Raw genomic sequence first — 13654 nt, 5'->3', positions numbered from 1 at the left:
AGATAACATATATCAGCCCTACGCACTGTCATTAGAACTAATATTACAATCATCTGACGTTGGTACACTGTACTAGCCATATTGTTTTATTAAGCCGTTACGTTGTTAAGCTTGGAATAATATAAAACTAGTACAGAATATAAAATGCTAATATGATACAACCACATACTTATATTTTTCAAAAGGAGCCCACTGATTACCAGTTCGCCGGACGATATCAGCCTGTCAGGCTGTCAGTTTTTCGGAACTGTCACGTTTTGCGTATAACTGACAGGCTGATTTCGTCCGACGAACTGGTGATCTGCACCCCTTTAGTGTAGTAAATATCATTGCGTCTCAGTCTCACTCTCTCATAAAGCTTAAATGTGAGACGTAAATACATAATTATCGTATGTGGACAGATGGAATACCACCCTATGATATTACCTTTACCGAAGAGCAACTGATAAAAGGTAGGTAAATATCAAATGATAAATAAATAATTAGAAAACCACAACCTCAGGATCGCAAGTTGGCCACCACTCGGCCATCGCTTATTAGGCTTTTGCTTTCATTCATGAAGTACATACTTAAGCAGGTTGTATTACCTAGGTACCTACACTCAACACAAAATTACATGGCCACAAAAAAAAAACATTCTTGATATGTCCATGCACTTTTGCAGCTCACTTTACCTACTTATTTTTTCCTTGCGTACATTTTACAAGCTAATTTGATGTAGGTTGTGTCATCATCATCTTCCTCGCGTTGTCCCGGGATCCACGTTGCCACGGCTCAAAGGAGCCTGGGGTCCGCTTGGCAACTAATCCCAAGAGTTAGCGTAGGCACTAGTTTTTACGAAAGCGACTGCTATCTGACCTTCTAACCCAGAGGGTAAACTTAGTCCTTACTGCACGGTTTATCAGATAATAAAAATAATAAAATGTTATCATCATATCAATTATAAATTTCTTTCATTATCAACGTTACAAACAAGACAATAATGATATCCCACTCGCAGTACTTAGAGGTAAAGGATAAGATTACATTAAGTATTTGTTTACTTTTTAGGTAGGTACCTACTTACCTACTCTTATGGTGAATAACCTGTTTATAATTGTAGTTGTAAGGACGCAACTGGGGACCCGAGAGCTGGCAGTTACCTCGCTCAACGCTTTAGTCTGGCAGTTCAGCGGGGTAACGCAGCCAGCATCTTGGGGACCTTATACACGGTGTAACATGAGGAAACCGAATAACTTTAACCACGCATTTCTGAGGTCAAAAGAAGGAAAAAATGTAATATGAGTTTAGGTCAATTTCGCCTAAACATATTTTTTTTTTGTTTTGTTTTTTAAATTTTTTGAATGTATTTGTACATAAAAAATAAATGTTATTGGTAAACTTGTCCCTTAAAATAGATTTTTTCATTTTTTTTCGTAAAACCTACTTTTTGCAAAGTTGTACTTGTCACTTTTTGACATCTATCAATAAGGATATTTAGACTACGTCCCATAGCAGCAACATCACCCTCAAAAAGGCCTTTTACTCTATGTAACAATAAAAACTTGATTTTTTTTTAATTAACATTATCTCTGAAACTAGACGAATTACAAAAAAGTTTATAGGACATTTTTGTCTCTAAATATGATCAGGAATACGCTGTTAAAATTATTCGGTTTACTCATGTTACACCGTGTATAATTGCCACAGGGGCCTTTTTTAGATTTAGTTTAGATTAGTTTTATTTTATTTTAGAATAGTTTGTATTTAGTTTAATTTTAAGTTATTTTTATTTATTGTTTTTTGACTTGTTTTTGTACCATATATATGAATAAAGTATTTATACATCATTCCTACTCTTATTATTTGTTACAAATGGCGATAACATAAAATTCAGTTTCTATTTTACCTACTCAAGTGTAAAATTATGTGTGCATACAACTTACTCAAAAATATGTCCAATATTTCGTAATTCGCCGACATAAGAGCTATGGGACATTATTTTTGAGTATGATGACTGCACTTATGTCACAGAATAATTAATAGTACTACCGTACAGAAAGGAAACTTCCTACAAAACCGAAGTTTGACAGCGGTTCAGGGTCGAATCATGCTGTCCCTTTCTAGTATATGGCACTATCCCTTTCGGCTATCTAGGGTTGTCAAAAATCAAGTGATTATCTTATCTGTGGTCGTGCACGCAAAAGGAAGTCATGTGGTGCCAACCCTAATAATTGCTCGGAGCAATGCTGAGCCGAGCGGAGCCGAGTTTGACCGAAGTCAGGAGCTTCGCACCCCTGCTTATGTTTTACACCTCATATAAGCTAAAGGTCGCTACAAACTTGTTTTACCAGAAACATTTAAGAAAATACCTACATAGGTACTTTAAATCGGTGCAAAACATTGAAGGTTTAAGTTCGCAACCTAAACTGGTTTAATCTCACCTTCGTATGTTCGAAGCGAAGGATTTAAGTACCTACCTACTCGTACTTACTTAAAAACATAGTCTAATAAAATAAAACATGGGGGCCGATTTTTGAATTTCGATCGTTCGATTTCGTCGCTCGAAAATTGGTGTTAAACGGCGAAATGCTAGTTTTTAGGGTTCCGTACCCAAAGGGTAAAACGGGACCCTATTACTGAGACTTCGCTGTCCGTCCGTCCGTCCGTCCGTCCGTCCGTCTGTCACCAGGCTGTATCTCACGAACCGTGATAGCTAGACAGTTGAAATTTTCACAGATGATGTATTTCTGTTGCCGCTATAACAACAAATACTAAAAACAGAATAAAATAAAGATTTAAATGGGGCTCCCATACAACAAACGTGATTTTTGACCAAAGTTAAGCAACGTCGGGAGGGGTCAGTACTTGGATGGGTGACCGTTTTTTTTTGCTTTTTTTTTTTTGTTTTTTTTTTTTTTTGCATTATGGTACGGAACCCTTCGTGCGCGAGTCCGACTCGCACTTGCCCGGTTTTTTTGAAATACGAGCGATAGAACTTGGGAATCTGGTGGTATTGACCACTCGTTTTCAATTCTATTAGTAGAATTTAAATGCCTAGTAGTGGAGATATACCGAAATACACGAAATCGAGCGGTCGAATTTCAAAAATCGGGCCCATGGTCTTCTCTTCCCAGAGTGACACAAGCCTACGTCACAATAACATGGCCGCTATATATAGCGCTATTGCATATTATCATATAGCTATCGCATGATGACGTAGGCTTGTGTCAGTCACGTGACCACGAAAAGACGGGAATAGAGTACCAGGTGGAGTATATTATTATACCATGCTTAAAAATAACTTCTTAGCGCAAGCACCTTCCACCATCTCACTAACCCGGGGTCAACCTGTTAAACGTTAACCCAGTGTCAAATTGTACTGGTAACCTTGGTAACTCCAGGTTTAACCCCAGGTTTAGAGAATGGTGCAAGTGGTGGACATTTAACCTCTAGCCGCCCAAAGACCTATAAAAAGGTCTCCTGTTCCATTCTAATTTGAACTTTGTGTTGACAAAATAAAATTTCATTTTGCTTGGTATAAGGTTTGACGTATGGGCGGCTAGAGGTTATATTGGATCTTTTAACCTACAAGGCCTTAGGCCTTTAGGCCTTCCAGGTAGGTTAGGTTAGGTAGCTTGATAGTGGTCTGAAGCGGCGTATCTTCGTGTGATTTCTAGATAGTTACCTAGGCAAGTTAAATTTAAAATAGGTATGATGTTTCATTTCGTCGATATCCTGTATATGTGCGTAAGTGTGACAGGGAGGCAACACGTCGAACATGGTTCGCGGGTGGGCCCTCTGGTGCTTGTAAGAAATATGTAGATGGTACATTTCTCTTATCGCGATATAATTTCATTATTTTTACCTTAAATCCAACGTTAAATATGGGTAAGTACAATGAAAAAGAGAGTTAAAAGTGTTATGTTGTTAACTGACTGTTAGAGGATATAGTTGCCGCTAGTGATGTGCTCATAATTCTAGTCCCGGAAACATTCCGACGGCATATTTTTGGTAATATTACCGGAAAAATTACATAACCCTTCGAGTGGCATTGTCCTCCTCGAGGTCTGTACGGTAAGTGGCGGTGGCCGCGAGACGGACAGATATAACAAGCCGGTTGAGTGGCGCAGCCATTTTGGAAAAATATACGTCAAGTGGCGGGGCCTCAACGGGTGATTATCGCGGATTTGGCGCGTGACTTTGTTTTACGCGGGAATTCGACCGTTAGGGAATACTATCCTTGTTTATTGACGAATGCATATTGCAAGAGTGAGCAAGCACAGATGCCGCGAGACGGTCTCTGCCAATTACGGGCTTGTTATGACCGAACCTTCTCGCGGCCTCTGCCACGCAAAGGAATATTTAAAAAAAATGGCCGCGCCATTTCTCCTGCCGTTCAACCGGAGGTGCTGCCACCCGAAGGGTTAAGTTACATAAACGTGCCTTTTGGATATTTTTTGCCATAAAACATTATATAGCAAATAAAATATAATACATAATACTAAAGCACCCTATTGTTTTATCTGGGCAAATACTAGTAATTAACTAGTATTAAGTTTTTTAACTTTCTCCAAAATAATGACGAAAAAGGGATACCTTTCCAAGATATTTGGGCAAGTATTCATCATCTGTTAAAAATTAGTTAACTTCGACTTTCCATTGAAATACGGAACTTAAATCAAGGTATTACCTTCATATTCATTTCCGATTCATATAAAAAGAACAACTTTCTTAAACTGCTTCCCAATTCGTTGTGAACATGTCACCCTTAACAGTACTCGTGATTCTTTTATTATGTTGTGTCTTAGCATTTTACCATGTGAGTTAAAATACAATTTCTAATCGTTCTACACCTATATTTTTTCTTAAATAACTACTAACTTTCAGAACTATTTACCTTTAGGTACAGAAAAAAAGACGAAGATACTTAGAGTTGGCCTCTTTAGTTCCAACATTTAAAGACCGCCTGCCGGTCGTTGGACATTTGTATAAACTTATGGGAGGGAGTGAACGTAAGTTCTAAATCTAATATTCTAATATATAATAATCTAATAATTTGCAGTACCTGTGCAATAATACTTTTAGTTCTGTGTTAACAACACCATCCTTTAATTCGCCGATTAACAGAATTACCGGAAACATTGAGAACAGTTTTTTAAATACCTGAAGTTTGGTTGAACTTTACTATTGATTTATTAGGCGTATGAAAATAAGTATTAATTTCTGTATGTACACAGTTATTAAATAGTAGTTATTTAATTTCAGGATTCTGGGAAAATGCCAAAGAAGTCAGCGATGCCACCGAAAAAGCTGGGGGCGTAATAACTATGTGGGCCGGACCTAGGGCCATATTTTGTAATTACTTTATAAGTAATTAGAGCCTGCGCGCACTGCGATTTAAACTTTTGCGACATGATTTTAGGATCGCGCTGTAATACATATTTTTTGTCGCATGTGCGCGCACCGACATATAAACACATACGTTGCATTTCTGCGACAAAATTATCGGACGACAAAAAATCGTAGTGCGCGCTTGGCCTAACACATTTAGTTAAAATTTGTTACAATAACAACGTGTAAGTGATATGTTTTATTTCATTATTTGTTATAGACATTATTTGTTCCAGTTATTAACGATCCAGATGATGCATTCGTAGTGTTAAACTCGTGTTTAGAGAAGAGTTACTTTTACAAAGTAGCTTTTGGCTGGTTCGGCGATGGATTACTCACTTCCGATGGTAACCGAAAACTGCTTATTATTAGGACACTTATTTAGGGCTTTTGAGCGTCAGCGTCTAATTAGCGCTATGGAAAATGGCGTCAAGCACTGTACAGTTGCGCCAACGTATATAGTTCGTTTTTTAGCATTAGAAAGAACTTGAAAGAAGGTAAGCGATCTTTGGCATGTCTTTTAATTGAAAAACGCTTTTTAAAAATCAATAACTATTACTTATGAAAGCAGAACAATATAAAAGATCGTATTAGATTCATAATTGTTACATATTTGCCGTAACTTATTTTTAAAATGCGTTTTATATTTAAAAGACACATCAAGATTGTTTACCTAATTTCTAATGGTAAAAAAAACGAACTATAGACTTGGCTAGACGCCGACTCTCGGGAGACGCTAGTGTGGGATGGCCCTTAACTACATTTTGTGGCGCTTACGACGTTTCATACCGGTGCATGTATAGTATTTAAATTCATCTCAAACTGTCCAATTAAATCTAATTACATTATGATTCGTCGTTAATTAATCCGAACTCACTAAGTAATCTTGTAGCGTGTAAATTGCTTTTATACCTACTTGATACAGCATCACAGGTCACTTAATTGAGTTGCTTTCTACGTTCATTTTTAGTGGCAACATGGAAGCGTAATCGGAAGCTGCTGAACCCTACATTCAGCCAGCACGTGCTGGATGGATTCCTGCCTGTCTTTAATCGGCAGGCGGCGCTGCTGGCGGTGCGCATTGAACCGAAAGCAGGAGCGACCGAGTTTGATCCCACGGAGTACTTTCTTGAAGCTACCCTTGAGATTGTTTGCCGTAAGCATTCAATTAACTACTACGAGTTAGAAACATGGACCACATAAATAAAACCGTATCCTTTTGTTTGACATAATTATTGAAAGTCATAATGTAATGATTGTCAGATTATCATAGTCATAATTCTGAAACTACGAAAAACCTGAACTTTTCAGGATTTTCGTAAGGTTATCCTGTAGATAGGTTAGGATTACGTTTGTTTTATGACAATCCTGAAATGTTAAGCGTTTCTGAGAAAAACATAATTATGACTAACGAAAATTCGGACAAACAATATATTATGACTTAAAACTTTATGGGAAACAATAGAGACCTAATAAAACAACTCGCGTTCACAACCAAAACCAATATTGAGAGCGTAACAGCATGTTGCGCCCCCTTATGACTTTGTACTAAGGTAAGGTGACCCGGGTATGTCCTTAAACTACGTTCAGGACCCGGGTATGTCCTTAAACCACGTCCAAGACCACCGGTGGACGGGCAGCAGCGTCCCTCAAATTCGGTGTACTCGACTGCGATCGCCAACCCGCCTGCCAAGCGTGGCGATTATGGCATTCACTCCCCCATCAGGAAGGGGGAGGCCTATGTTCAGCAGTGGACGTCTTATGGCTGAGATGATGAAACGTACTGATGTACGACGCGGTCCCAGTACATGTCATCTTGAAACTTAAGTCATTGTCAATAGAGGTGACAGCAAGGTGTCATCTATTAGGTCGAGCACTAGTACGTTTACCTTACGATTTTCTAGTCTATTATTTAAATTCACAACTCAAAAAGTTATCTATCAAATTACCTACCTTGGTGAATACAGAAACCGCTCTTGGCATCTCTCTGGACGATACAAGACAGCCCTTGCAGTGGCCCTAGACGGTTCCGCTCAGCGGTTGGGCAGATTCTGGCTCCATCCTGATTTATTCTACCAGTTCTCTGCACTTCGAAAAACCATGGATGAAGCGGTGGCTGTCATTCGCAACATGTCTAGAACTGTAAGTAACAGTTTGATTTATTCCTATTATATTAGTTTGATTTACCTGTAATTTTAACACAAAATGCATTGTAGAATCCGGAGTCTAACAAGAAAATTAATTAAAGGATTCAACTTCTTCTATGTCTTCCTTACGTGTAAGAGAAGCAAATGAACGTAAACCATAAAATCTAAATAAAGACCATCCAGTGGTAATAATTCTGTCTTAAAAAAACGCCCAGAAAAACAGCTTAGCTTGAAATTTTTGATGTCTTCGAAACAAGCATGCACGTTAAAGACCCGTTCTAGATAAAGAGCCAGTTCTTTTATTTTCTCAAACATGCAATGGAATATTGAGGTTATGTTCCTTATAATAGGCTGCGAAGTATGACGTTTCAGGTGCGGTTAGGACAAGAGGTAGATAATGGAATTTTATACAAATCTTGCAGGCCTAGGCCGGCAAAGTCCTCTTTTTTAATTTCCATTTCACAGATATTTGTGACACAGCATCGTGGCATTCAGCCATTAAAAAAAAACTAGAGGCAGTATTTGCTTTATGGTTCGTAATGACATTCTGCCACACCTATAAAAAAAAACAAAAAACAATGTTTGCTATAATTTGCAGTTTTATTTGTATAAAATCAACATGAACATAATAAAATATAATACATTATTAACCAAATTCTATAATTTTAAATTATAAATTTAACTCCACAAATAAAAACATTTAAAATATTTCATGTAAACCTTAGCGGTAAAACTAAAAAGGTCTACTCAAACACGCGTAGTTATTTTTTTTAAATTGTTATGGAGGCAAAGTTGAAAAAATTTCATTCTGTATTTCTGTTTTACTGGATTTATGGTGCGTTGTTGATTTAATTTCATTCTGTATTTCTGTTTTACTGGATTTATGGTGCGTTGTTGGACAAAATAATGAAATTAATATTAATTGTAATCGTAGGAGTTGGAATTGGCAGCGTAAGCAGAATTGATTTTAAATAACTTGCTGCCTCTGCCGCCAAGTCAAAGACCAAGTAGGTATGTAGGTACTGCGATGTATATGGGTGCTTAAGGCAAATTTATTATTTGAGAAACTAAGAAAAATGGCTTACAGTTTATTAGAAACAGTTTTGTGGCATATTTTAAAGAAATGAAAGTAACTACAAAATCATCAACACTGTGTAAATTATGCTTATTTACTCTATGCATAAAGCAACGATGTATGTGAAACATGATATCAACATGAAAGACTATGTAAACTTATGTGACAAAAACGAGTCAGACGGATACAAGGCGAAAAAATCAAAGATACATGAAAATATACGGGTAGTAAAAATCCACGACTCGTGTAAAACATACGCGTGATAAGTGTTAGTTATATTTTGGGTGTAGTTTACTTTTAGTTTTTTCTATAAATAAAACTTGGGTTTCGTGGATTTTTTATTTTATTTATTCCATTACATGTTTGAGAAAAGCACTATACATACCTCGGCGGGAAATGGGGTTGCCCGCGCTCAGACCTATCCGGCCTCGCTTCGCTCGGCCGTCTATATGTCTTCGGCCGGCAACCCCTTTTGTCCCGGCCTCTGTAGTAATGTACTATTATTTCAATGTCTATTTTTAGGTGTTTAACAAGAGACGAGCTGAAAGACAGCAAGCTAAGCTCGCCACAACGTCATGTAAGTACCTAATAGGAACCTACCATAATGACCTTTTCATAATACGCAGGTTGCCAAAAGCGTAGGTTGTACAGCGCCGAGACTTGAAGTATTTTTTCGATTTATATTCCTAATAACGAGCCTACATACGTTAGAAATATTCCTCGACAACAACAAAATACATTTAAGGATGTTTAAGGTGGCTTTCACAAAACTGGACAATTTGGGGTCATCCATTAATTACGCCACACGTTTAGGGGGTGGGAGGGGGTCAAGAAAATGTGACATGTTGTGACATGGGGGAGGGGAGAGTAACAAACATTGTGAAGTCATTTTTAACGTCATCACTAGGTATTCATCAGTAACCGAAAATTAATTTATATTTTTTTATTCGCTATACATTTAAATAATGAGCTTTTGGAAGTAGGTAACTTTCGTTCCTAATTGGTTTTGTGTTATAAAATGACTAATATTTCTTTTACCAAAAATATTTTTTTATTAAATAAATAATGTTATTTTGATCATTATTTTGATGTTTTGCTTAGTTATTAATGTTATTATTTCACCGATTGTATATCTGACGTGTAATGTATGTGTACATTATTAATAATAAATATGAATATGAATATGAATAATGCCGAGTTAGTATTGCCGATTTCGTTGAAAACAAAATTGCCTAAAATATGACGTCACACCAGGTGGGGAGGGATTTGCAAAATGTGACCAAGTGTGACAAGGAGGGGGGGAGGGGTCAAAAAACCTAGAAACTCGTGTGACGTAATTAATGGATGATCCCTTTACAGTATTTACACCTTACACTGCAAATTTCCTGTACATTTCTAGGTCGGTAAGTAGCGAAGGTACACAGCATCAAATTAACTCTTTTTACACCAGCAATGTATAGTGAATAGTCAATGTCAGGCTACAATTGTAAGTGTGATAAAAGAGGGGCCTAATAACTTTATGCCATTTATTAAATAGTCGGGTGACAAGCCGTTTTTTAGTAATTAGTGACAAGAGAAGTCACTAATTACTAAAAAAAATTTAAACAAAAATCGACCTTCTTTTAGTACTAATGTGGTTCACTATGGCTATGAACTTGTGGTGGTATTTAGTGACTTTTGTTTGTCACCCGACGAAATAGACCTACTCTTGGACCTGGAAGAAGACGGCTCTTTCTCGGATGACCAGGTCCGACAGGAGCTGGACATCTTCATAGCAGCCGGCCTGGATACTTCGGCACGAGCGCTCGTCTCCATCATGGTGCTGCTGGGGACACATCAGGATGTGCAGGAGAAATTATATCAGGAGTAAGCACTGTAAAATCATCTACCTAATATTATAAAGGCCTGTGCACACCGGCTGCGTGTGCGTGAAGTGCACGTGCGCGTGCGGCATTGCAGTATACAGATCCTTATGAGAGACGGCACACCGCTTGCGTGACGTGTGCGTGTGCGGCTCCAACATTTTAGCGCACGTAGATGCGCACGTCACGCACACGCAAGCCGGTGAGGCTCGGCCTTAACCTTTTAGATATACATAAGTTTATATTAGGTGTCTGATTCTACAATTATTCAACACGCTTTTATTCATTTTATACTTCAAAACCGTTTATACAAACGGTTTCCCTTTATAAACTGAAGTACCTACACTACTTGAAAAAATACAAATCAAAATATTTAACCATATATTGTATTAAACAATGAACGTGCGCACTGATCAGTGCTTAGACATACCTACGAAGGGTTAATAAAATAATTTTATTTATTCCCAAAGTTCTAGTTTCCGTTCATTTTTTGTTCAGGTACTTACTTTGTTTTTATTTTTTTTAAAGTAGAATCAAGATAATATCGAAGGAAATATTGCCACAATATTTCCGGGAACTGAAATATTGCCAACGGAACATCACTATTTTTTGTGCACGTATCATTTATCGTATTGACTGTGTGTACAAATAAATTAGTCCTCGTTATGGCTCCTCTACACGATGGGCCAACGCCGGCCACTACAAGGGACGCATTTATGCGTTAGAGGGAGCAAGTGATATTGCTATCTCATTCTACCACATGGTTGCATCCCTTGGAGTGGCCGGCGTTGGCCCATCGTGTAGAGGAGCCATTAGAATCCAATAGTCCTCGTTAATGGGATCCGATATGGTGATTAATTTAAATTGTGATATTTTTTACAGGATAATCTCCGTCCTGGGTCCAAGTTCGTACTTGGTCAAAGAAGATATGCCGAGACTAGTGTACACGGAGGCGGTCATAAAGGAGGCCCTTCGGCTCAGCCCAGTCGTTCCTCTTGTCGCACGAGAAGTAGATAGAGACATCACGCTTAGTAAGCAGATTTTTTAAAGTTACTTAATTTTAGGGTTCCGTAAAAACGGGACCCTATTACAAGACTCCACTGTCTGCCACCAGGCTGTATCTCATGAACCGTGATAGCTAGGCAGTTGAAATTTCCACAGATGATGTATTTCTGTTGCCGCTATAGCAAAAAATTGGTACATATAGGTACTAAAAACAGAATAAAATATATATTTTAGTGACAACAAACGTAATTTTTTGCGTAATGGTACAGAATCCTTCGTGCGCGAGTCCGACTCGCTCTTGGCCGGTTTTTTTGTATCCAGTTCCCGCGAAGTTTACGGGCGACTGGATCCGTAGTCTGTGGGATTATTTATAGTTCTCATGATGTTCTCACAGTGGCATGATGCTGTACCTACCTATGATCATGATGTACTTATGTGGAAATAAGCAGCGATAGTTACTGAAATATCAAATCATTCCAGAGAACTACACGCTTCCAGCAGGCAGCGGCTGCGTGGTATTGTTCTGGGGTATCCACCGGCTGCCGATCTGGGGCGCGGACCGCCTGCAGTTCAGGCCGGAGCGGTGGCTGGAGCCCTCGAGCCTGCCTCGGAGCCCTGGCGCCTTCTGCGGCTTCAGCCTTGGGAGAAGGAACTGCATAGGTATCTACTTTTTTTCCATCAGGCTTTGTTATGGACGTTTATCTCAGGACTGGCCTTACGGGCAATAAGAATGAGGCATAAATTGAGTCAGTGCCGCGGTGTGACACCGCAATAACGCGATTGGTTGATGAGTTCGCATCAAGCGCGCGATTGGTCGCATCTAGTTGCGTTCGACTGCACGATTGGCTCGAATTCGTGAGTGACACCCCTGAACTAGCACCATTTTTAGTGCCTCGGAGCCCTGGCGCTTTCTGTGGCTTCAGCCTCGGGAGAAACTGCATAGGTAACTTTTTGTGCTAGGCTTTAACTCTTTGACAGTCAAAGATGGTGCATGGTCGCAGCAAGACGAGCCAAGCGAAATATTTTTATGTGACGTTTTCAACTAAAAGGTTTCAGATTGCTGGTTGTCGATAAGGTTATTGATTTCATAATCGTAATCGTTTATTTGAAATTGAAACTTTATGGAAATAGCGCCTTATTGACAACCGACAATTTTGACTAAGGTAGTAGCAGGCGTGGCTCACTCCGCGATTTCGTCGCTTTGCTACAGGTAGCTAAAAGTACATCCGTTCGGCCCCAATTTTGGGGAAAGCCATAAGCCGCGCGTGGTGCTGTCGCCACCTAGCGGCCATATCTGTGCTGATCGTAACAGACGCGTTTTGTTAGAGAGTGAGTCTTCTGTACCTAGTACTATTATTTATTCTGTGGTAGTAGGTAGAAGAGTTTGTGAAGTTATGACTTGTAGTTACCTTGGGCATGTAGCAGAGTTAGAAGCTTGTCTTCATGAGATTTAATAACTTATTGACAGTGCGAGCAATACCATATAATCTTGTCTTGGCAGCATTTTATATTAAAATATTTTTGGTGGTACAGTCGCCATCAGATATATCGGAGCGGTCAACGCGTTCACAAATATCTGAACACGCCTCTATTGTCAGGGTGTTAGAGTGCGTGTTCAGATATTGTGAACACCTTGGCCGCTCCGATATATCTGATGGCGACTGTATCTTCTTCAAACTGTTTGTTTCCAGGTAAACCCTACGCATTAATGGTCGTAAAGACCTTGGTGGTGTACTTGGTACGAAAGTACAGGATATCGGGAGACTACAGCAAGGTGAAGCGAAAGTTCGACGTTCTTCTCAAATACGTGGAAGGACAGCACATATCGTTACAACTGAGGGAATAGGCAATAGCCTAAATGTATTTAAAATATTTAATACATAGGGCCACTTGCACTATTCACTAACCCAGGGTTAACCGGTTAGCCTTTTAGACGCCAATGACCGATATATCCGCACCCCGCACCGCAGGCTCAACGCCAAAGACAGACAACATAGACCTACGTGCATATTATGCATAAAGTTTAATTTCAGCGGGCCTACCGTGAACCACGTTCGACGAGTTGCCTCTCTGTCGCACTTGTAAATTTGTACGTAAGTGCGATAGGGAGGCAACACTTCGAACGTGGTTCGCGGTAGGCCCTCAGTTTTGATACTTCGGTGACGTGGCGTCCGCGTGACAGCTTTTGTGTT

General features: G+C 39.1%; 1 pseudogene; it reads left to right on the top strand.

The window, feature by feature from the left end:
* The first annotated feature begins 3866 nt into the window (after positions 1-3866).
* LOC134674965 (cytochrome P450 4g15-like) lies at positions 3867-13308 on the top strand (annotated as a pseudogene).
* The last annotated feature ends 346 nt before the right edge of the window (positions 13309-13654 follow it).

Source organism: Cydia fagiglandana, chromosome 21, assembly GCF_963556715.1.
Source record: "Cydia fagiglandana chromosome 21, ilCydFagi1.1, whole genome shotgun sequence".
Lineage (NCBI taxonomy): Eukaryota > Metazoa > Arthropoda > Insecta > Lepidoptera > Tortricidae > Cydia > Cydia fagiglandana.
This window is presented reverse-complemented; position numbering and strand designations above follow the sequence as displayed.